Source organism: Mustela putorius, unplaced genomic scaffold (genome assembly GCF_011764305.1).
Source record: "Mustela putorius furo isolate JIRA1106 unplaced genomic scaffold, ASM1176430v1.1 tig00000868_pilon_pilon_pilon, whole genome shotgun sequence".
Classification (NCBI taxonomy): Eukaryota; Metazoa; Chordata; class Mammalia; order Carnivora; family Mustelidae; genus Mustela; species Mustela putorius.
The window spans coordinates 1682061-1708263 of NW_025421502.1; the positions used below are offsets into that span (position 1 = coordinate 1682061).

The following is a 26203-nucleotide window of genomic DNA, read 5'->3' on the forward strand; positions in this document are numbered from 1 at the left end:
TTGGACTCTCCATAGATGTTAGACATTGTAGATTAAAAGATATAGGAAAATGTTATCTTCCTCCTGTTCTTCTGACAGGTAGCAAGCAAGCAAATCACCTTAATCTTGCTGATGTCCTTTTAGTTTTTTTGTTTTTGTTTTTGTTTTTCAGGCTACTCTATTTTAGGTCTTTCTGGCCCTCCAAAGCAAGGTTGATATGCTTATGTCCAAAGGATTTGAGCTTCAGCCTCTTTCTCTCCTTCCTGAAGGCCTGTTACAATGTTGGCTCAGCTCTTTGGCTTCCTGGATGGTGTCTTCTGCTGGGATTACTATAATTACACCCTGGGCTTGCAGCTTTAGAGTTGTACTTAGGAGGAGGTTACAAATTCAGTACCTCATTTCCCAAGTAGTTTCCTCCTCTTTGGGATTCTGTGCCTCAATTCTCAGTTTCTTTAGATGCTTCCAACTACAACATTTGTCTCTACAGAAAAAAGGTAAGACTGCTACCACTTGCTATGATTCTATGCCAAATAGGGTTTTGGCAGCACAACTACCTTTCTGCAGATTAGCCCTAAAAAGGTGAAAATTTAAATGTAAACAAGTTCAGGTTATCAGCCAATTACTGAATCTCATGCTAATATAAAACTAAACATTCTTCAGAAGAAGATAATTCAGTCTAAAGACTTAACATATCCCAAATCCTCAGCATGTGATAAAATATTAGAGAACATTCAAGGAAAGGGGAAAGTGTTACTCATAGTCAAGGTGAAAACCAGTCACCAAAAAACAACTCTGAGGTGCCCTAAATGTTGGATTTAGCTGAAGAAGCTTTAAAGTAACTAATACAAATATAATCAATGAATGAAATGGATGCATGTTCAATGAATTAAAGGGAATTAAGGGAATGAATAAGGGAAATTAATAGTGAATGAATAGGGAATTAATGCAGAGAAATGGAAACTATAAAAAATTATAAATTCTAAAACTGCACAAAGTATATCCAACATCTCAGAAACCATGAGAGCAAGAGAAGAATGGATTGAAATATTTAAAGTATTGAAAGGAAAAACTCACCAACCTAGAATTCTGTACCCTTCAAAATTATTCATCAAAAGTAAAGGAAATAAGGGCATTTTCAGACAAATAAATAAAAATTGAGGATATCTGGGGTGCCTGGGTGGTGTATTTGGTTAAGCATCTGACTTGGTTTTGATTCAGGTTGTGATCCATGGCTTGTGGGATCGAGCCCTGCATCAAGCCCTGGCTCCATGTTCAGTGGGGAGTCTCCTTGAAGATTCTCTCCCTCTCCCCCAATACTTGTCTCTTTCTCAAATAAATAAATAAATAAATCTTAAAAAAATAAAAAAGCCCAGAGGGTGCCTGGGTGGCTTAGTTGGTTAAGTGTCTGCCTTTGGCTCAGGTCATGATCTTGGGGTCTTGGGATCCAGTCCCACATCAGGCTCCCTGCTCAACAGGGAGTCTGCTTCTTCATTTCACTCTCCCTCAGTGCTCTTCCTCTCTCTCCAATAAAGAAATAAAATCTTTAAAAAATTTTTATATCTTATCAAATTGGTATTTTCACATTCTTTGGGTAAATACCCAATAGTGGAATTACTAGATCATATGATAATTCTGTTTTTTAACTTTTTGAGGAAACTCCACACCGTTTTCCAGAATGGCTGCATCAGTTTGCATTCCCAACATTGCACAAGAGCTTTTTTTCTCCACACGCCTCTCTATATTTATTGTTTCTAGTTTTGTTTTTTGTTTTTTGCTTTTGTTTTTACCATTCTGAAAGATTCAAGGTGATATATCATTGTGGTTTTGATTTACATTTCCCTGAGGATTAATGATTTTAAGCATCTTTTATGGGTTTGTCGGCCATCTGTATGTCTTCTTTGGAAAAATAAAAAGTGTATTCATGTCCTTTGCCCATTTTTAATTGGATTATTTGGGTTTTTTGGTATTGACTTGTATAAGTTCTTTATATATTTTGGATATTAACCTTTTATTAGCTATATCAATTGCAAATATCTTCTCCCATTTGGTAGGTTGTCTTATTTTGTTGACAGTTTCCTTTGCTATGCTAAAGCTTTTTATTTTGGTGTAGTCTTAATAGTTTAATTTTGCTTTTGTTTCTCTTGCCAATGTGACTGTAGAAAAATGTTTTTATGGCTAATGTCAAAGTGATTATTGCCCATATTTTCTTCTAGGAATTTTAGGAGTTCAGGTCTCACATTTAAGACTTTAATCCATTTTGAGGTGTGTGTATGTGTGTGTGTGTGGTGTAATAAAGTTTTATTGTTTTATATGTAGCAGCCCAGTTTTCCCAACACCATTTCTTGAAGAAACTTTTTCCTATTGTATAATCTTGCCTCCCTTTTCATATTTTAATTGACCAGAGAAATGTGGGTTTATTTCTAGGCTCTCTATTCTTTCTGTTACATTGATTTATGTGTCTATTTTTGTTTCAATATTATGCTTTTTGATTATTATAGGTTTGCAGTATATTTTGAAATCTGAGGTTATGATAGCTCCAGCTTTGTTCTTCTTTTTTCAAGATTGCTTTGGCAATTCAGGGTCTTTTGTGGTTCCATACAAATTTTAAAATTATTTGTTCTAGTTCTGCGAAAAATATTGTTAGTATTCTGATAAGGATTACACTAAATCTGTAGATTGCCTTGGGTAGTATGAATATTTTAATAATAATGGTTCTTCCAATCCATGAGTTTAGAATATCTTTCCATCTGTTTGTGTCATCTTCAATTTCTTTCACCACTCTTTTATGGTTTTCAGAGTATAGCCCTTTTGCCTCCTTGGTTAAGCTTATTTATGGGCTTTTATTTATTTTTTATTATTATCTTTGTTTTGGTTGTACTTCTTGATATTTATCCAAAGGAGTTGAAAACTATGTTCATATAAAAACATGCACATGGATATTTGTAGCAGCTTATTCATAACTGTGAAAACTTGGAAGCAATCAAGATGTTCTTCTGCTGGTAAATGTATAAACAAACTGTGGTACATCCAAACAATGAAATATTATTCAATACTACAAAGAAATTAGTTGTCAAGTCTTAAAACAACATGGAGGAAACAATTATATTACTAAATGAAAGAAGCCTATCTGCAATTGCACTACTGGGTATTTACCCCAAAGATACAGATGTAGTGAAAACAAGAGCCATATGTACCCCAATGTTCATAGCAGCGATGGCCACAATTGCCAAACTGTAGAAAGAGCCAAGATGCCCTTCAACAGATAAAGAAAATATATATGATCATATATACAATGGAATATTATGCCTCCATCAGAAAGGATGAATACCCAACATTTTATGAACATGGACGGGACTGGAGGAGATTATGCTGAGTAAAATAAGTCAAGCAGAGAGAGTCAATTATCATATGGTTTCACTTAATTGTAGAGCATAAGGAGTAACATGGAGGACATTAGGAGAAGGAAAGGAAAAGTGATTTGGGGGAGATCAGAGGGGGAGATGAATGATGAGAGACCGTGGACTCTGAGAAACAAACTGAGGGTTTTGGAGGGGAGGGCAGTGGGAGGTTAGGTGAGCCTGGTGGTGGGTATTAAGGAGGGCATGGATTGCATGGAGCACTAGGTGTGGTGCATAAACAATGAATCTTGGAACACTGAAAAAATTAAATTAAAAATAAAAAGCCTATCTAAGAAGGCTACATACTGTATGATTCCAACTATATGACATTCTGAAAAAGGCAAAACTTTGGAGATAGTAAAAAGATCAGCTGTTAAGTGTTGGGGAGGAGGAACAATTGAACAGTTGAGGTATAGAGGAATCTGTTCTGTCTGACACTATAATGGCTGAAACATGTTATACATTTGTCCAAATCAATAGAACATATAAATCAGCAAACTTATTATATTTCATTAAGAAGGAAAGAATCACATGGCCATTATTATCTAAAAGCTGTTGCTTTGAAATAAAGGTTTTAGGATAGTATTTTGTTGACTTCTTTATGTTATTCTCAAGGTTACTTAGTTTCATATTTCTTCTTTGGCCACTTCCTACAGATTTTTTTTTCTTTTCAGAAAATTGTCATTTTGTCTGTTTGCAAGCTTAGCACCATAAAGTGGTTCAAATGTTTGTTCTGTTAGTCATTTCCCTTCCTTCATTTCTAATTTTGGTTATTTGTGCCTTCTTTTCTCTTATTCCTTAAATAGTTTTCCCATCAGTTTACCTATTTTAGTAGTCTTTTTAAAGAACTGGTGTTAAGAAAGACAACTATCATATGATCTCCCTGATATGAGGAAGTCGAGAAGCAACATGGGAGGTTTGGGGGGTAGGAGAAGAGTAAATGAAACAAGATGGGATTTGGGAGGGAGACAAACTGTAAGATACTTTTAATCTCACAAAACAAACTGAGGGTTGCTGGGGGCAGGGTAGGGGTTAGGGGGAGGATGGTGGGGTTATGGACATTGGGGAGGGTATGTGCTATGGTGAGTGCTGTGAAGTATGTAAACCTGGTGTTTCACAGACCTGTACCCCTGGGACTAATAATACATTAAATGTTAACAAAACATTAAAAAAAAAAAAAGAACTGGTATTGGAAAGAAATATATTCTTCATGCTTCAGAATTCAACATAAGAAAAATATTAGAGGCTAATGGTAAATTTGCTGCCTCCATCTCTAACTTAACTTATTAATTATAATTTTAATTATAAATCTATTGTTAGCAATTGTTAATACATTAATGGTTAATATTTATGTTAAATTTTAAGTAAATTTTGAATAATATTAAATACTGTTAAATTATGAATGTTTTTCAGAGAGAGAAAAGAAAAAGTAAAACTGATAGCTATTGTGAAAGGTGTAAATATTTAGCTTTCTAAAAATGCTGTTTCTCCTCCCACTCCTTCTTTTAATTTTTCTCTTTCTTCTCAGCATTCATATCAATTTTTATAGAAGCTTAAGTGTTAAATAAAGGAGAAAATAAAAGGATCATAATCAAGCTATTGGGTTTGATGTTACTGTAGGAACACCGCAGAGAGCAAATTGATAATATAAACTGGTTTTGACTTGTGAGGCTATTACTAAAACTACAGGTTGTATCTCAATTTTCACTCACCTTTAAAGAGAAAATTTATGAGTTTAATCCCAAACCTCTTTTCCTTTTTTAAATTTAATTTTATTTTTTCAGTGTTCCAAGATTCATTTTTTAAGCACCACACCTAGTGCTCCATGCAATCTGTGCCCTCCTCCAGCATGGCCTCCCAAACCTCTACCCTCCTCCCGTCCCAAACCTCCAGTTTGTTTCTCAGAGTCCACAAGTCTCATCATTTGTCTCCCCATCTAATTTCCCCCAACTCACTTCTCCTCTCCATCTCCCAATGTCCTCCATATTATTCCTTATGCTCCATAAGTAACTGAAACCATATGATAATTGACTCTCTCTGCTTGACGTATTTCACTCAGCATAATATCCTCCAGTCCCATCCATGTTGATAAAAAGTCAAGTATTCATCCTTTCTGATGGAGGCATAATATACCATTGTATATATAGATCATATATTCTTTATCTGTTCATCTGTCCAAGGTTCTGAAAAGCAGAAACAATGAAATCACATGCAATCGTAAGTCTAATAAATGACACAAAGTCATAAATACCTGTAGGTGCAAGTATTACCAAATCTTCATTTATTTATTTATTTTTAAAAGATTTTATTTATTTATTTGACAGACAGAGGTCACAAGTAGGCAAAAAGGCAGGCAGAGAGAGAGAGGGGAAGCAGGCTCCCCACTGAACAGAGAGCCTGATGCGGGCCTCAATCCCAGGACCCTGAGATCATGACCTGAGCTGAAGGCAGAGGCTTTAACCCACTGAGCCACCCAGGTGCCCTCAAATCTTCATTTAGAAAAAATAAACAAAACCCTATAAAAACATTTTTGCCTTTCTTTATGCCCAGAGCACCTAAAAAGGAATACACAATTAAAAGTACTACATTATCTATGGAGACATCTAAAATGTTTCTTTCATTTCTCTCTTTGACAACAGAACCTTTAGGCTTTACCTTAAGAGTGGAGTTAATGCCTCCCAAATTTACCCTCTGTAGTACTTTTTAAAATCTAACTCTTGAATTGGATATAATGGGCTTAACACCTTAGACACTTCAGGGGGCAGAAATCCTTGCCTTTCTAAGTAAGAGTTATCTTCTGTCAGCCCAAAGAAATGTTATCGAAAATAGAAAGTGTCAATAGAAATGTCATCTAAAACCAGAGCTTATAAGCTACAAACTATTCTGTAAATTGTTTTTGACACTTGGCTATGCTTTTTATGCATTGGTGCTATCTACTTATGCCTCCGCTTTATAACCAGTCCACTTTATTCCTGCAGGTACTTCATATTTTACATTCAATTTGTAATATCATTCTCAGATGGTCTACACTAAATTGAGCCAGATAATAATTGATTACCTGGAACGCTATTAGGATTTTCCTCTGATGGTTCTCTCTAATTTCCTTACATTGCAAGTTCAAAATTTTTATGAGATTCCTAAGATGGGTCCCTTGATAGAGTAAGTTTGGAAAATCATCTATTGGCTAGTTCTCTTTTTAAAATAAAATATTAAATTCTCTGAATACTAAAAGAATTTAAAAAAATATTTGTTTAATGATGTTTTTCCAAACTTATGTAACCAAAGATTCCCTCTTATGCTACACACTTCAAATTAAACATATTAACATCTTGTAACACTGATTTTTAGTAAACACTTTTTGGGAAAAAACTATGTTGTTGTGCACATTTGTATTATGCATATGTTTTAAAGCCTCTAAAATTTGTTTTAGAACCTGTTTTTGATGGTTTTATCTGTTTCAATAGAGTATACTATCTAAATTAAAAATGCATCTACATGATGGTTCTAGTTATTGTATGCATTTATTAAAAACCTAAAAGCAATGATTAGGGGAAAACTTTATAGACTAGGATGTGAGTGGTACCATATAAAGCTGGGCAACATAGCACCCTTGTAATGACAAAGTTAAAATCAAAAGCAGAATGTGGTTGTATCACCACAATTGATTTATTCTTTATTAGAATGGTGCAGTTCTCTATTCTTTCTGCATGCAAAATGACTGATGTAGATTAAGTAGGCAAGAAGACTAATCATTACAGTTTAGTTTGTAATATTATATTAAGAATAAAAAAGTTCAAGACTACATCACTCATATATTTCTGATGGGAATGCAAAATTATAGAGCCTTTCTGGGACACAGTTTGATAGTTTCTTAAAAATTTAAGTATACACTCACCATTAGATTCACCAATCTCACTGTTACGTGTTAACTGCAAAGAATGAAAATTTATAATCACACAAAATTCCCGTGTTTATAGCAATTATATTCATAATGGCCTCAAACTCAAAATAACAAAATGTTCTTCAGTGAATTAGTGGATAAACAAGTGGTACATTCATGTAATAGAATACAACTCAGTGATAAAAATATAACTTAGATGTCTCTTAAATGTATTATGCCAAGTGAAAGTAACCAGAGTCAAAAAGTCCCTTACTAAATGATTCCACTAATATGAAATTCTGTAAAAACTAAAACAATAAAGATGGAGAAGATATAGGTGGTTGCCAGAGACTAGGGTTGGGGGGTGCATTTGATAAAAAAAATAAGGGTGCTTGGGTGGTTCAGTCAGTTAAGTATCAGACTCCAGATTTTGGCAATGTTCATGATCTCATGGGTGGTGAGATGGAGTCCTGCATTTGGCTCTGTGTGTAGTGTGGACTCTGAGATTCTCTCTCTCCTCCCTTTGTCCCTCCCTCCACTCACACTAGCTTTCTCTCTCTCTCTCTGAAATAAATAAGTGAAATCTTTTCAGAAAATTAAGTAACGTAAAGGAATTTTTGAAGATGAAGAATCTGTTCTATATTCTGATTGTGGTGATAGTTACATGACTCTTTCTATTTGTCATATCTCACAAAATTGTAAAAAAAAGTGTCAATTTTATTGTATAGAAATTTAAAAACCAGTATGTTAAATATTCAACATGTAATTAAAAAATAAATGGATGGCAATATATTTATTTTAGAAGTAGTTTCCCCAAATAGATATATAGATAGATAGATATAGCGATTATCTTTTTTATAAAATTATGTTAAAATTATAATATATAGTTACTAGAAATACAGACAAATTCAACAACACCATACAAAATGGAAATTAAGTGACTGTAATGGTTTACCTCAAGAAGTAGAATGTATGGCAACAGGATGGGGTGCCCACATTTTTGGATGAGGATTGCTCTCAGTTTCCTGGCTTTTGTTTCAAGTAGTGAGTTTTGGGTACTCATATTCTAAAAATATTACTTAGAAAACCATACATCTTTTCATTAAATAATCAAATAGACAAAACTTGATAGTAAGTTAGTAAAAGAGAAAATATTTCTAGTAAAATTATCTTGCAAGCAGTTGAGAGAGAAAGAAAACAGAAAAGTAAATTGTTAAGGAAGAGAAAATACGAGTTGTAATCAAGGTTTCACTAGAGACCCAAAAAGAAAAAAGATAAGAGAATAAAGGAACAGTATTATTTGAAAAGATAAAGAAGATAAATTTTCAAAATTGGTAAAAATCAGAAATCCTCAAACCCGCCAAGAATGGACAGCAATCCCTGTACCAATGGATGAAAGATTACTCTAAACTTTGCTGTGAAAGAAAGAAAGTGTGGGGGGTGGTGGGAGTCAAGGCTCAGAGACAAGACCCTTTGCCCTTCTTTGCTTCTGCTTTTATTGGTCCTTCAGGATAAACACAAAACTTTATCACCATTTCTCAAGCATGTGATGTGTGACAAAGGTCTTACTGGAACTAGGAGGATGTATTTACAGGAATGATATAATATGCTAATCTCTCTGTTCTAAACTCAGCCAAACATAGCCTAGGGGACAATGCATATATCTCTTAGATCACAGGGCAGGTGTTTGGGCTAGGAAAGCTTTGGGGAAGGCAACTCCCTACAGCATTCCTATGGCCAAGTGGTTACAAGGGCCTTGGTATTCCAAAGACCTAAGCCCTTCTCTGAAAACTGAACCCCTTCACATGTCACATTTTACCAAGCCAGGTATTTTGGATGATTTCATGCTGTACATTAATCCCAACATAAGCCCATAAAGTCAAATATTTAGAAAGCAGGATAAATACAAAGAAACTGACACCTTTATACATTGAAGTATATTTCCAGAATATCAAAAACAAGAAAAAGTACTAAGAACAGAGAAAAAAGATAACTTGACAGCAGTCTTCTCAATAAAAACCAGAATGAAGATAATGATATCTTTAATATGTTGTCATTAAATAACTGCCAAACTATAATTCTATAATTAAAAAAGGTATCTTTTGAACATGCATGCAGAATTTTTGTCCTCAGTAATAGCTAAGTAAATTATCACATTGCCCTCTAGCAGATAAAAACTTGAGATGATGTACAAAAAACACCCTGCTTTTAGGCACTAGAGAGTGACAAAAGCAGGTCCTCTTCCTTTTGTCTTCCTTGACACAGAGTTAACACATTTGGAAGGATGAAACAGTTCTGGATACATTTCCTGTTGTCATGGCACCTAGCATGAGGGCACACAGAGTCTTAATCATGTGGCATGGGTAAAGACTTCTTTACTCTTTCTGGTTTGAAGAACAAGACAACAGAACTGGGAAAACCAAAACTGCTGAAAAGTGTGGGGAGACCACAAGAAAGGAGTAGGGAAGAGGTACCCCCAATTCTGTTTATTAACTTCCCCAGTATTTGGGTGAAAGTGGAGCTACCACATGAAAGTAGAGTCTAGGGAGTCCAGCTAAACTGTGCTGAGGTTTTACCTGCCACCCAAGAAATATGGTCTAACCAATTTTTTTGTTAGACCTATTTTTAATAGACCTATTTTTTAATAGGTCTATTAAAGTAATCAGCTAACAATTCAGTTTTAAAGAAGTAAAACCAACCAACCAACAATGACAACAATAATGAAAGTCTTCAGATAATATAACACAACATAGATACCCCACACATAACATTTACAATGTCCAGAATAAAATCTAAAATCACTCAACATGAAGAATCAAAGAAATATGACTTATTCTCAAAAGAAATGATTATCAAGGTTTAATAACCCTATAATGGCATAGATGAGGGAGATGTAATTAACAGAAATGAATTTTGAAGGATATTATATTTATGCTTGGTCAATGGTATAAAGGAATATATGTTTAAAACAAATGAAGTCATAAGAACTCTAAAGAGAGAAATATAAACTATAAAAAATAACCAATAGACATTCTAGAAACAAAAGTACCATATCTGAAATTAAAAATACACCAAAAAAGCCTTAAGAGGAAAATGGAATTGACACAAGAAATAGTGAATTTGAAAATAGATCAATTCAAGTCATTTGGTTCAACGAAAAGAGAAAAAGATTTGAACAGAAAAACAAAAAAACCGAGCCTCAGAAACAAGTGGAACAATATCAAAAGGTATAACATGTGTAACTGGAGTCCCAAAAGAGAGGACCAAAAAGAAAATGGCAGATAACGATATGTGAGAAAATAATGATTAAAAACCTACATAATTTGATGACATATATTTATTGGAGTCCCAGTAAAGTAGAAAAATATTAGAAGATACAATGACAAAAATATCCTCAGATTTGTGAAAGACATAAATTTATAGATTCAAGAAAGGAGTAAATTCTAAGAACAAATATTACAAAGAAGAAAAAAAACCCATTCAGACACATAAGAGTCAAATTACTGAAAAGCAAACATACAAGAAAAACTAGCAAATAACTAGAATGACAACAACAACAAAAAGTAACACATTACATAAAGAGAAACAAAAATTCAAATGACCACAATTTCCTGGTCAGAAATTAGAGAGGCAATAAATCAGTGACAAAAATGCTGAAATGAGGAAAAAATAAAATTAATCCAGAATTTTTATCTAGCTAAAATTTTCTTCAAGAATGAAAACAAAATAAAAACACATTTTGACACAGAAAACTGAGAACTGATCACCATCCTACTCATACAACCTGAACTACTGAAGGATGTTTTTCAAGCTGAAAAATTATATATAAACGATACATATCTTTGGAAAGAAATAAAGAGAATCAGAAGTGGTTTGGCAAAATATAAACGCTGTTTTCCTCCAAATTCCTTTAAAACGCAGAACTGTTTTGTTTGGCCCTGTTTGTTCATGGCCCTGTTTGGAAGATGGCCAGTTTGAGTTAAGACAACAAAAAGTTTTACCAGCTTTAGAGCTATTTCTCTCACTGTACCAAAGCAGGAAATCTAATTCATAACGCCACTCATTGTTTTTGCAACCTTCAGCCCGTCTGATGTAAGTACCTAACCAGAGGACATAGAAAGTTGCATAGCTGATTCAATAGCCTTGTGTACAGTGGCACTCAAACAGGGAACACAGCACATGGTTATTTGGTCTTCAGAGCAAAAGTGGTAGCCTCACCTGACCACAGCATTCAGTATACACTCTGGCCTGATTAAGGTCTCGAAGCAATGGGCTATACACACACTGAGTCTTGCTGCTCTGCCAGGAAAGGAAATAACTCATAGCCCGATCTGCTACCCATCTTCTTACCAGTGAGTATTTACTTTAAATGTAAATGAATTAAATTCTCTAATTAAAAACAGAAATGTTGAATGGATTAACAAATAAGATCCAACAATATGCTGTGTGCAAGAGAGTAATTTTAGCTTTAAAGACATACACAGACTGAGAGTAAAGCAATGGAAAAAGACATTTCAATCAAATGGTAACCAAAAAAGGCAAAAGTAGTTATATATGCATCAGACAAAACAGATGTTTAAAATGGTTTAAAAAGAGGAAAAGAAAGTCATTATATAATGGTAAAGGGGTCAATATATCAAGAAGATAGAACAATTGTAAATATGTACCCAATATTGAGGCACCTAACTATACAAAGCAAAAACTAACGAAGCTAAAAAAAACATATAAACAGTAATACAATAATAATTGAAGACTGTCTCTCAAAGTGAATAAATCATGCAGAGACTCAATAAGGAAATGGTGCACTTGAACAACACTCCAGACCAAATGGACCTAACACACAGATACAGAACAGTATATTCAATAACAATAGAATGCACGTTCTTCTTAAGTGTACATTTAGTGTTTTCTAGGAAAGATCATATGTTAGGCCATAAAACAAGTCTTAGCAAGTTCAAGAAGACTGCAATCATATCAAGTATCTTCTTTAACCACAATGGCATGAAACTAGAAATCAATAATGAGGAAAACCAGAAAATTCATGAACACAGAAATTAAACAACTCTTCCCAGACAACCAGTAGATCAAAAAATAAATTAAAAATGAAATAAAAAAGGTTTCTTGAGACAAATGAAAATGGAAACACACACACCAGAACTTGTGAAATGCATCAAAAGTTATTCCAAGACAGAAATTCACAGCAATAAATACATATATTAAGAAACAAGAAAGATTCCATATAAACAACCTATCTGTGCTTTAATGAATTTAAAAAAGAAAAACAAACTAAACCCAAAGTTAGCAGATAACAGGAAATGATAAAAATTAGAGCAGAAATGAATGAAATAGAGGAGAGAAAAACAATAGAAAAAATTAACCAAACTAAGAATTGGTTCTCCGAAAAGCTAAACTAAATTAACAAACTGTTAGCTAGAATAACCAAGGAAAAAGAGAGCACTCAAATTAACAAAATTGTAAATGAAAAGGGACACATTACAATGGTTCCTACAGAGATTCAAAGAAACTACTATGAACAACTATATACTAACAGGTTGAACAATGAGTAGAAATGGGAAAATTCTCAGAAACATACAGCTTACCAAGACTGAATCAGGAAGAAAGAGAAAATCTGAATAGATCAACTACTAGTAAGGAGACTAAATCGGTATTAAAAAATCCCCTAACCTTCAGTTTTTTTGGAACAGCTTCAGGAGAATAAGTATTATTTCTTCTTTGAATGTTTGATAGAATTCCCCAGGGAATTCGTCAGGTCCTGGGCTCTTGTTTTTTGGGAGGTTTTTGATCACTGCTTCAATCTCATTATTAGATATTGGTCTATTCCAGTTGTCAATTTCTTCCTGACTCAGTTTTGGAAGTTTATAGGTTTCCAGGAATGCATCCATTTCGTCTAGGTTGCTTAACATTTGGGCATATAACTATTGATAATAATTTCTGATCATTGTTTCTATCTCCTTGGTGTTACTCGTGATCTCTCCCTTTTCATTCATAATTTTATTAATTTGGGTCCTCTATCTTTTCTTTTGGATTAGTTTAGACAATGGTTTATTGAATTTATTGATTCTTTAAAAAACCATCTTCTAGTTTCATTGATGAGTTCTACTGTATCTCTAGTTTCTATCTCATTGATCTCTGCTCTAATCTTGATTATTTCCCTTCTCGTGTGTGGGGTTGGCTTAATTTTTTGTTGATTCTCAAGTTCTTTAAGGTGTAAAGAGAGCTGGTGTATTCTGGATTTTTCAATTTTTTGAGGGAGAATTGGATGGCTATGTATTTCCCCCCTAAGGACCGCATTTGCTGTATCCCATAGGTTTTGGGCCGAAGTGTCTTCATTCTCATTGGTTTTCATGAATTGTTTAAGTTCTTCTTCGCTTTCCTGGTTGATCCAAGCATTCTTAAGCACCGTGGTCTTTAGCTTCCAGGTGTTTAAATCCCTTCCAAACTTTTTCTTGTGGCTGAGTTCCAGTTTCAAAGCATTGTGGTCTGAGAATATGCAGGAAATAATCTCAGTCTGTTGGTATTGGTTGAGTCCTGATTTGTGACCCAGTATGTGGTCTATTCTGGAGAAAGTTCCATGTGCACTCGAGAATGAGTATTCTGTTGTTTTAGGGTGGAATGTTCTGTATATATCTATGAAGTCTATCTGGTCCAATGTGTCAGTCAAAGCTCTTGTTTCTTTATTGATATTCTGCTTGGATGATCTGTATATTACTGAGAGTGGTGTGTTAAGATCCCATACTATTAATGTATTCGTATCAATATGACTCTTTATCTTTATTAACAGTTATCTTATGTAGTTGGTTGCTCCCATATCGGGGGGCATAAATATTTACAACATGTGTTGGAGAGGATGTGGAGAAAGGGGAACCCTCTTACACTGTTGGTGGGAATGCAAGTCAGTGCAGCCAATTTGGAAAACAGTGTGGAGATTCATCAAGAAATTAAAAATAGAGCCGCTCTATGACCCTGTAATTAATTGCACAACCCTGCGATCGCACGACTGGGTATTTACCCCAAAGATACAGACATAGTGAAAAGAAGGGCCATCTGTACCCCAATGTTCATAGCAGCAATGGCCACAGTGGCCAAACTGTGGAAAGAACCAAGATGCCCTCAGTGGACGAATGGATAAAGGAGATATGGTCCATATATACTAGGGAGTATTATGCCTCCATCAGAAAGGATGAATACCCAACTTTTGTATCCAACATGGATGGGACTGGAAGAGATTATGCTGAGTGGAATAAGTCAAACAGAGAAAGTCAATTATCATATGGTTTCGCTTATTTGTGGAGCATAAGGAATAACACAGAGGACATAGGGAGATGGAGAGGAGAAGTGAGTTGGGGGAAACTGGAGGGGGAGACCAACCATGAGAGACTGTGGGCTCTGAGAATCAAGCTAAGGGTTTTGGAGGGGATGGGAGTGGGAGGTTGGGGGAGCCTGGTGGTGGGTATTATGGAGGACACATATTGCATGGAGCACTGAGTGCATGAATAATGAATTCTGGAACACTGAAAAGAAAAATAAATAAATAAAAATTAAAAAAAAAAATCTCCCAACCAAGAAAAGCACAGCACCTGATAGCTTTTAAATATATTTATTTATTTATTTGAGAGAGAGAGAGAGAGATCACAAGTAGGCAGAACAGCAGGAAGAGAAATGGGGGGAAGCAGGTTCCCTGCTGAGCAGAGAGCCTGATGTGGGGCTCAGTCTCAGGACCCTGAGATGATGACCTGAGCTGAAGGCAGAGGCTTAAACCACTGAGCCAACCAGGAGCCCCAGCACCTGATAGCTTTATAGGTGACTTTTACCAAGCATTTAAGGAAAAATTAGTACCTATCCTTCTCAAACTCTTCCCAACAAATCAAAGAAGAAGGAATACTGTCAAACTCATTTTATAAGGCTAGCATTATCCTGGTACCCCAAACAGAAAAGAACACTACTAAAAAAGAAAACTACAGGCCAATATCCCTGATAAATAAAAATGGAAACATTTTTGATAAAATAATAGGAAACCAAATTCAGAAGCAAAAATTGATCATTTTGGATTTATGCCTGGGATGCAAATATGACTCAACACATTTAAAGGAATAGAGTAAATGTTGAAAGCAATAATAAGTGAAAAATTTCTAAAGTTAATGATAGATACCAAGCCACAGATTCAGGAAATTTAGCAAAAACTAAGCAATATAAATAATAAAAATCTTTACCTAGAAATATATTCACACTGCAGGAAACAGAAAACAACAAAAATCTTTTAAAAAACCAGAAGGAAAGAAATAGGAGCAAGGTTATGAATTACATCAAATATATCTTTAGAAACTATATAAGTACGGAGAGAGTTGAGTGAAATACTTAAAGTGTTGAAAGAACTTGTCCTCCAGTTTTCTTGGAAAAGTCTCTTATGAGAAATAATTCTGAATTCTCTCCTATTTAAAATGGTGTGTCGTGCTTATATGTAGCAAAAACTTGTCTGGATATAAAAATCATTGATTCTTCTCTCTTCTCTTAAATATCCTGTAGATGTTACCTCTTTCACTGTCTGCAACTGTCTGTTGCTAGGGAGAAGTATAATCCCAATCTGATTTATTTTCCTTTACAAGTAGCTTATTTTCACTCAAATGTTCAAAAAATTCTTCCCTTAACTGAAGTCCAATGACTTTACTAGAGTATATTTCAGTGTTAAGAATTTTGGGTAGGGGCACCTGGGTGGCTCAGTGGGTTAAGCCTCTGCCTTCGGCTCAGGTCATGATCCTAGGGTCCTGGGATCGAGCCCCACATCGGGCTTTCTGCTCTGCAGGGAGCCTGCTTCCTCCTCTCTCTCTGCCTGCCTCTCTGCCTGCTTGTGATCTCTGTCAGATAAATAAAGAAAAATCTTAAAAAAAAAAAAGAATTTTGGGTAAATATTCCTGGATACAAGGTGTGCCTTTTCAATTTATAGATAAAGTTGTCTTTTAATTCAGGGAAGTTTTCTTGAATTATGGTTTTAAATACTGTTCAACTTTAATTTTTCTTTACATTTTCCATTATTTTGCCTTTTTTCTTCCTAATATACTGTGATCATCACTCACTGTTGCCTGGACATCTTTAACGAGACTTGCTGTACTTTTGATGTGATGATTTCCTTCACAGTCACAATCAATTTATTAAAAGACAATCAAATTTTAGTTTGTAATATTATAATCTAGGGTTCAACTGCTTTGTAATTACTTTGTAAAACTCATCTGCTGAAGTTAGGCTGTACTTTTCATCTTTCTTTCTTCTTTCCTTTTTCCTTAGAGTATTTTGGTTGTTAGAATTTTAAGATAACAAATCTAGGTAAATGTTAAATTTGGTTACAATACAATTAACTAACTCTATTACCATATTCCTGAAGTGCTTACCTTGTTTGCAACACTGCTTCCCTAATTCCTGTAGCCATATGAGCTTTTCGTCAACAAGAATATATATTAGTTTTCTCAAATGAAGAAAAATTAGGTGTCCTTGATATCTTAGCACCATATATCTCACTAAAAATAGACCGAACTTACACTATTCTGCTTTTTCACTGGCACTTTGAAGAAAGGAAGTCTTCTCTCATCTTCAAACTAGATCTATGAACAAATTAATGGAGGTTCTCAGCAAGGTGATTTGTGTAAACTCTGGTATATGTTTGTACATATATATTTTATCCAGGGGTCGGGTTTGTGATTTTCCTTATATTCACAAGGGAGTCCAAAACCAAAAACAACAATAACAAAGGTTAAGGATCATTTGGATGGAAGAAAGAGTAGTAAAATAAGACGTAGGGAAATCACAATTTGTACACTTACTTACATCACTTACTACCTCTAGGGAATAAATGATTTTAAAACTTCTTGCCTTGAAAATTCTGTGATTCTAAGGCTAGAAGTTTTTCTCAAATGCTGGCTGTCAACAAATCTATAAGAGCAATTCACAGATATCCCTTCCTTGCTATCTTCATTATGTGGCACAATAATCCAATTTTGTGTTAGTCAGAGCTGTGGCCAGCTGAGCATAAAGCTATAAAATACTCTTAGTCTTAGACCTAAAAGACAGTGAAGATCCAACAGAGTGCACAGATTCCAGCACTTGAAGCCACTATTTTTTTTATGACATTTAGATTGAGCTTTTAAGGTCAGAGTTAAAAGAGAACACTTAATTTAGAAGGAAAGCTGCTGTGGACAGCAATTTAAAGTTCACACAGAAAAAGACTGGTCATTTTTCTCTGGTTATTTTTATGCTCAGGTTAGAAGTTAAGGTACTCAGAAATCCCTCAAAGGAAATTTCTAACAACTAGTCCTCCCCTAATCTCACACCCTTCACACCTTATTAAACAAAACAAAACGAAACAAAAACAAATCCGGTGTAAGAGATTTGAATCTATAAAAAAGCAAATATTCTGTAGGCAACAACATAATTATAAAAGAAAACTATCATTTAGAGTAGTGGTATGAATTCCTTGCAACTCTACCTCAGCAGCCACTTTCTCTGGCAAATGACTATCAAACTAAATGAGACTTAAAGACCCTTCTTTAATCAGAATTTTCTTATTTATTTATTTACTTATTTATTTATTTGACAGACAGAGATCACAAGTAGGCAGAGAGGCAGGCAGAGAGAGAAGAGGAAAGCAGGCTCCCCGCTGAGCAGAGAGCCCGATGTGAGGCTCCATCCCAGGACCCTGAGATCATGACCTGAGCCGAAGGCAGAGGCTTAACCCACTGAGCCACCCAGGTGCCCCCAGAATTTTCTTCTTAATCTATTATGATTGATTATAAGGTTTTGAATAAAAAAAATTTCAGCACTAAATTAATTAATTAATTAAATTTAAAGATGTTGTGAAAATTGTAACTATAAGGCAAAATGAGGTTAGAAAGTGCTGGTGTCTGTTATAGACTGGATATTTGCACCCCTCCAAAATTTTTATGCTGAAGTCCCAAACCCCAATGCAACAGTATTAGAAGATGAAGTCTTTGGGGGAAAAAAAAAAAAAGATGAGGCCTTTGAGAGGTGTTTAGATTCTAAGGGCACAACCCTTGTAAATGGGATTAGTGTCTTTATAAAACAGACCTCCAGAGAGCCCTCTCCTTATTGCCCCCCACTACCCCCCCAGCCTTGTGATGACACAATGAGAAGATGGCCACCCATGGACCAGGAAGTGAGCTCCCACCAGACAGTACATCTGCTGGTACTTTGACCTTGGTCTTCCCAAGCCTCCTGAACTGTGAGAAAAAAATATTTGTTGTTTAAGCTACTCAGTCTATTAGCAGCTTGACTGTACTAAAATAGTGTCTGATATTAGAAAGTATTAGAAAGTTACATAAGACTAGACGCTTTATTTTGATTACTGTTATCTTGTCTCACTTAGAACACTGCTTGGGACTTAGGCATTATTCAGTAAGTACTTCATGAATGTGTGAAAATAAATGAATATATATATATATTATATACTGTAAAACATTTCATATGTATGAAGAAAGGAAGTCATTTCTAACTTACAGGTTCTCTACATAAAAGGCTTATCTGAAAAATAAAAGATATGCTATCAGATAACACTTCAAAGTCACACTAACGAATTAACCATTAGCTAATAAAAGTAAAAACTACAGATTATTCTGTGGTATTTCTGTATTCTTAAGATTCTCTAAACAAGGTTCTCCCAACATATTTTGAGTATGCATCCCAATATTTATACCCCAGTTTAGTTTCTTTTGTATCCAGTTGCAACAGTACTCATGTATTGTCATAGTGTAAAACACATGGAAAATAGAAATACAAAAACAGGTGATAAAGAAAAAATATATAAAATATGATACATCAAATGATTTGTGTTTATTTGTAATGATAATCATTTTTCCTTTCAATAAAACTATGATTAGTAAGAATATAGTTCTGTGAGAATGATGTGATTGACCTGGTATATTTAATTAAATCATCATGAATTTTATTTCCTTATGTCTAAAAAAGAGCTAATATTAGAAGTATCAGGTCAATCATTTTCTTACTGCTTTTCTCTTTATACTTGCATTATCAGAGCTATATATAAACAATTTTACTAAAGGAACTTTTTAAGCTACTTGTCTAATTTTTTAGGATTAGTGCAGTTTATATGATATAATGTTTCTATAAACATTTAATGGGGACAGAAAGGTTTTAATACTTGACGAACTTGTATTAAAAGACCAAAAAGTAAGAATGTTGCTTTCAAAATGTCAGGATGCCCTGGATGTTTTAAGGATTGTGGTAGCTATGCAAGGATCTAACCTGCAGAGCAGAGATGAAGGATCCAGCATCAATCCATATATTCAAGAGTATAAAAGACTAATTTCTTTCTCATTTTAGAAAAAAACACAAGTAGAAGTATGAATATTTTCCCCCACTACAGTCAAAGTTGTTTATACCTGATGACCTTTCTGATAATTTAATAAACCTTATTTCAAGATACATATGGTTGCTATGTTTTATTGTAGTCAACTGTTTAAGATGGAGGAGGATAATTCAATTATTAAAACTTAAAGGACACTAAGAGTCTCCTACTGTACGATCTTCATTCTACCAATGATACAACTGAATTTCAGAGATATGTGACATGCCTGCTATACAATAAGTATTTCTTCTATCCTTGTATTTCTATTGTGGCATATTTTATTGTTAATATATTTTATAATTAATGCTAAAAAGAAGCACGTAGTTCCTTCACACTAGATTACTGCAACATAAATCTTCAGAATGTAAATCTGAGAAAGGAACTTTGAGAATGTGTGTACAAATTAATCTTGTGAGGATTCATGCAGATTTAATTCTGTCATCGTAAGAGGAAACATATCATGACTGAGGAAATCATAAACTTAACCCCAATAGGTGAACACAAAATGTTATGTATTGAAGCGTTGAACTATTGAAAGTAACAATCTAAAATATATTTTCTTTTTCAGTCAGATGAAAGTCCTTTATTAAGAAAGTAAACTCTAGGGCCACCTGGGTGGCTCAGTGGGTTAAGCCTCTACCTTTCGGCTCAGGTCATGGTCTCAGGGTCCTGGGATCGAGCCCCGCATTGGGCTCTCTGCTAGGCGGTGAGCCTGCTTCCCCCTCTCTCTGCCTGCCTCTCTGCCTACTTGTGATCTCTCTCTCTCTGTCAAATAAATAAATAAAATCTTTAAAAAAAAAAAAAAGAAAGTAAACTCTAAAACTGCATGTCATTTTTCTGCCTTGTTCGTATTTTCCTACTATTTCAAATGGTAAGCATCTGTAGTGCTCCTAGTTACGCCTCTAACTTGGCTAGTGAGAGTTATGTAAACCTGTGTTTAAAACCAGGCCTATTATTTAAGACAACACAATTTGGGGACATTTTTTAACATCTCTGGACCTCAATTTCCTAGTCAGTAAAACAGGAATATAAAAAAGATGATGATGATGATGATGATGAAGAGGAAGAAGAAGAAGAAGAAGGAGAGGAGAAGGAGAAGAAGAAAATTAATACCACCTATGAACTAAGAGAGAGAACATAAATAAATAATCGGGCACAGTGCCTGAACTCCAACTGCCTTGGCTTCTTGAAGGTTTTGATGCCATCTGTGCCTGTCTTAAGCCTATTTGCCTTAAGATTCATTTCTTGTCATTTCCTTGTTCTGCTGTGTGTGGCAGAAGGCGGACTCTGCAGGCTATCTTTCTCAGGCTCCTGTATCCGCCAGTATTTAGCAGAGTCTGGCCAATGGGAGACCTTAGTGGAAGACTGGAAGGTGACAAGAAAGAAGATGCACACATTTCTGTGCTTCAGGCTGGGTGTCTAGAAGCTACCACAGCTCATGCAATGGCTCAGTGCTCACTGGACAGGCTGTTGTGGCTCCAACTTCAGCTGTGTGACTTCACTCCTGGAACTCTGGTAGCATACTTCCCATCACCCCTCTGATTGGGAGGTGATTTCTGCAGTTGACACTCAGAGTTATCTCCTGTCTTCCATTTAGCTTCCTTCCTCATTTATCCTTTGTGTAACAAAATGCTTTTGCTGATAGTTCCTTTTTCTTAAAATCTCAAATGCTTAGGTGCTTTCAGGTTACACCTGAAAGCAGAAAGCATTTGAGATTAGTTTTCTGTTGTTATAGACCAAATTATTCAAATTTAACAGATCAAAAGAACATTCATTTATTATCTCATAATTACAGGTAAATTCCATGTGGCTTCAACCTGATTTCCCATATAGGGTCTCACAAGGCTGAAAGCAAGGGGCCCTCTGAGGCTGTATTCTTAACTGGATGCACTGGGGGAGAATCTGCTTCCAAATTCACATTGTTGGCAGAATTCAGTTACAGTTACAGGTCTTCATTTTTTTGCCAACTGTCAGCTGGGGACTGCTCGCAGTCTCTGCTTTTCACATCACCCAGATCCTCCATCTCAGCAATGGACATCCTTTGTTCCTCATGTCCAATCTCTCTCGTGCTTTAAACATCTCTGATATCCTCCTTGAAAGGGTTTATGTGATTAAGTTAAGCCCACCTGGATAATCTCTATTTTATTTTTTTAATTTTAGAAAAAGATTCATTTATTTTTGGGGGGGGGGGGAGAACTAGTGGGGGAGGGGCATAGGGAAAGGGAGAGAAGAAGACTCCCCATTGAGCATGGAGCCTACACAGGGCCCCATCCCATGACCCTGAGATTATGACCTGAGCCTAAATCAAGACTCAAATGTTCAAACAACTGGGCTACCTAGGTGCCCAGGGATACTCTCCATTTGAAGGTCAATAATTAGTAACATTAATTGCACTGCAAAACGCCTTTTGCCCTATAAGGTAATTTAATCATTTAAGCAACACAAGCAGAGAAGGTCATCATAGAATTCTGCCTTCCACAGATCTTAAGTGATCTATTACTCTGGCACTTGCCAGGTTTGTGTTCTCGAGCCAACCATTTAACCTCCAAGGGCCTTAGATTCTTTATGTATAAAATATTTATAAATAAGAGACACAATCTGATTGCTAATTTTTTAGTTCCGTAATGCTACCATTCTATGACCAGAGACCAACATTATTTGGGCCAGTAGAAGACTGATATAGGGTTTTGCTCTCTTTTCTTGTGCAGTCCCCCTTTCACTGGGGAGCGTTTGGATTTCATTTCAGGAAAGGGGAATTTGTGTTTTATTCTACTTATTTCTTAAGTATAAGCATGATAAAAATGTTTATATTCCAACTGCACTAACTTCAGTATTTGGGAGTGAACTGGCACTTCTGGTGCTGTCAGTGCTCCCTCAGGTTCTGAGATAAGCCCCTATGTCAGGGTCCAGAGTGATGCCCTGATGTGACGTGAGCTGAAGACTATGGGAGGCCAGTCTGAGACGGGTAGTTAGAGGAGACTCAGTTTCAGACGACAGTGCCAGCCTTGGATCGCAGGCACACCACATAACATCTCTGGAAATTTAGTCGTATCATTGGTAGAATGCAGAGCTTAGAGTAGGGGCTTTTACTGTCCTTTAAGTTTTAACAATTGAATTGTCCTCCTCCATCTTAAACCCTTGACTCTAATAAACCATATGTATATTGAAATAAAGCTTATTAAATTCTCAGAAAGAAAGCTGAATACTTTTAAACAATATAATTTGGAAAATATCTTCATTAAATGATTTTGGTGTATAGGTTTGGATGCTATGATTCATCACTTTTTTTCACAGATTTAGTCTTCCAAATTTTTATAAATGTAAAACACCATCATATGGCAGTCATGTAACTCCCTCTCCTGGCTAAAGATCAAAGCACACCCTTTCTCCCTACTACAGCATTATCTGGAAATTTACACGTTCTTAGCTCTTTTCTATATATTTACGTTGTAGTGCATCTTTCAACAATTTTAAATCTATTTATTCCTTATTAATTCTAAAAATGAACATGTTTTATTGATTATATAGGCATTCACCTGCCTTAGTTTAACAAACATAAGCAGCTTTTTTTCTTTTTTTTAAAAAATTTTAATCTTGGAGCATAATCTATCTAGTTGGGATATTTTTACTGATAAAATTAATCAATTTGGGGGTGTATGGGTGGCTCACTGGGTTAAAGCATCTGCTTTTTCAGTTCAGGTCATGATCACAGGGTCCTGGGATCGAGCCCCACATTGGGGGGGGTGTCTCTGCTCAGCAGGGAGCCTGCTTCCCTTCCTCTCTCTCTGCCTACTTGTGATCTCTGTCTAATAATTAAATAAAATCTTTAAAAAATTAATCAATTTACCAGATTCACATTTTTTTTTCCAGATTCACATTTTACATTGCACTCATAAAGGACAAAGTCATAGAGAAGTTCTAAAACAGTTTGGTATTGTTATAATTTATTTTTTCAGTATGTTTGAGTTTCTGACTCTACATGTGTGTGGGAATTAGCTAAATGATTTGTGCTGCTCACTAACTGAGATAAACTGTACTATGATACTATTTTCCCATTACTGTTCCTTACATTTTCCATCTTGAACAGTGATTATTAGTCCAGTATTAGAACCATGTCAGAATCACTTGGAGGTATGGTGGGAAGATTAAATTTTTTCTAATAATGAAGTGTTAAATATTCTTCCAATATGTTGAAACACTTTTATAGCCTTATTTTTAAGATTAATGATTTATCACCCAAACCTGGACACTTTAGAGGGTGAAGAATTATTGGTAACAATCATATCAGTATACCAGTATAAATGAGGGCTATCAAAAGCAAAGCAGCAGTAGATCATGATATTTATATTACAAAAATGTATCAGCTGGAGTAATGGAAACTTGAGACTTACTCCTAAAATTCTGTATTTCTATTCTCAGTGGACTTTCTCATCTTCCATTTACAATTTGTTTGTAACAATTAAAATTTGTGTCAAACTTTATATTCTCCTTTAGAGACAGATGGCAGAGTTTCAAATCCTGCCAAATTAATTATTCTGCATCTCAGTTTTCTTACCTGATAGATGGGAATACAATAGTACTTACCTTACAGAGTTGTAACTTTTTTTTTTTTAAGAGAGAGGGAGAGAGTATGTGCATGCCTGCATGGGGAGGGAGGCAGAGGGAGAGGGAGAGAGAGAAAATCCCAAGCAGGTTCCATGCTCAGTGTGGAGCCTGATATTGGTCTAGGTCCCACCACCCTAAGGCCATGACCTGAGCCAAATTCAAGAGCTAGATGCTCAATCCACTGAACCACACAGGAGCCTCTAGGGTTGTAACAATTAATGAATAAATATGGGGTTGTAACAATTAATGAGTAAATATGATATATGAACATAGTAAACCCTATTATTAATAATAAAATTAGTAATTTCCACAAGTGAATGATAATGCATTTAAACTTTTGTACAGTATGAGCATTTTAGAGGTTGTACATTTATTTCAGGAAAGCAGTCGTAGTAGGCAGCCTCTAAGATAGTGACCAATGATCCTGCTTCCTGGTGTTCAGGCTATAGTGTAACCCTCGCCCCTTGAATGTGGGTTGGACCTAGTGATTCATTTCTAATGAGGAAAAATAAATGTAAAAGTGATAGGATTTCACTTCTGAGATTAGGCCACAAAAAGGCTGTGACTTCCTTTTTACTCTTTTTTCCCTTCTTACTCCTTCTCTCTTAGATCCATTGCTCAAAGAGAAAAGGCAGATGCCATGTTGTGAGCCGTCATATGGAGAGACCCCTGTGGTAAGGAACTGTCTCTGGCCAAAAGTCAGTGAGGACCCGAGGTCTAACAACACCCTTTTGGAGTAGCAAATGGTAGTTTAAAGATATTCAAAGAATCAAATTACAAGTAGTAGGAAAAATGGGATTCTTTAATTTCTATACCAACAGTTTTAAAATAATCCACCTCTTTGTTCATAAAAAAAAATCATTAGAATTTCCAAGTTAAAAATGTCTGTGCTTTGAAACAAAGACATATTATTACAGATAGAGCCTTTATAGAAATTCTAGCATGGAAATGAAACTGAAAGCTTCATGTCAATTTTACCACTTGATGGAGCCAGAATGCCAGAGAACACTTCAAAAATCACCATGTTTACAAGGAAGCAGTCTTTATGACAGATGTGAATAAAACATATCATTCGAAGTCTTGGTTGGGATCATTCTAGCGATTACCTTCTCCTGTCATCAAGCAATTTCTATAACACGTCAAAGAGAAAACTATATATAATAATCCTGAACTGTTAGGGGAGGAAAATTTGCTAATTTTTATTTTAATAATCTAGAAAATTTAAGGTTATTCCCTAGAAAATACTTACTTGTGCTGGGAAAGATATAATGTAATAAAATGTAAAGATGAATATTAAATCTTCTAAATATCGATTGTTTAATATTATGAGAAGGAAATGTGAACCTTCTTGGAGAGCAAAGGTTATGAAAGATTCTTGAGCCCAGCAGTAGTAGAAGAAAACGGATTTTTTTTTTCAAAGATGAAGGAAGATTCAAAGGGTGGAAGTGTTGGTCATGGGCAGACATAAAAGATTCATAGTCTCTATTCCTTATTAAAACTATTGTGTTTGGGGGCACCTGGGTGGCTCAGTGGGTTGAGGCTCTGCCTTCGGCTCAGGTCATGATCCCAGAGTCCTGGGATCGAGCCCTGCATTGGGCTCTCTGCTCAGCGAGGAGCCTGCTTCCCCCCCTCTCTCTGCCTGCCTCTCTGCCTATTTGTGATCTCTCTCTCTCTCTGTCAAATAAATAAATAAAATCTTAAAACAACAACAACAACAACAAACTATTATGTTTGGTAAACACAGGTCCCTTATCCCTTCTCTAAAACTTTGGAGCCAACTGTGTTTTAGAATTCAAAATTTTTCAGATTAAAAAAGACCCAAATATGGCAGTTATATCATATAGTACATAACATTTTCAGCAATGTCTAAGGTAGTGCCCTTAAATAAATATGTTGTCTCGGGCTACTTGCTATAAGAATCAGACTCTGTGACAGGTACAGGGAAGGATG

At 35.3% G+C, this 26203-nt stretch overlaps 1 long non-coding RNA gene across 2 annotated transcripts in view; it reads left to right on the forward strand.

Annotated features, from left to right (window-relative positions):
* The first annotated feature begins 18418 nt into the window (after positions 1 to 18418).
* The window catches only part of LOC101694002, a 99473-nt gene continuing 91688 nt past the window's right edge, over positions 18419 to 26203 (forward strand). The window contains exons 1-3 of one of the 2 annotated variants that reach the window (XR_199124.3): positions 18444 to 18505; positions 18650 to 18678; positions 24863 to 24927. This is a non-coding gene — a long non-coding RNA (uncharacterized LOC101694002). Of the gene's footprint in view, positions 18506 to 18649; positions 18679 to 24862; positions 24928 to 26203 lie in introns of both variants that reach the window. The other variant, XR_001178708.2, reaches the window with a different exon arrangement.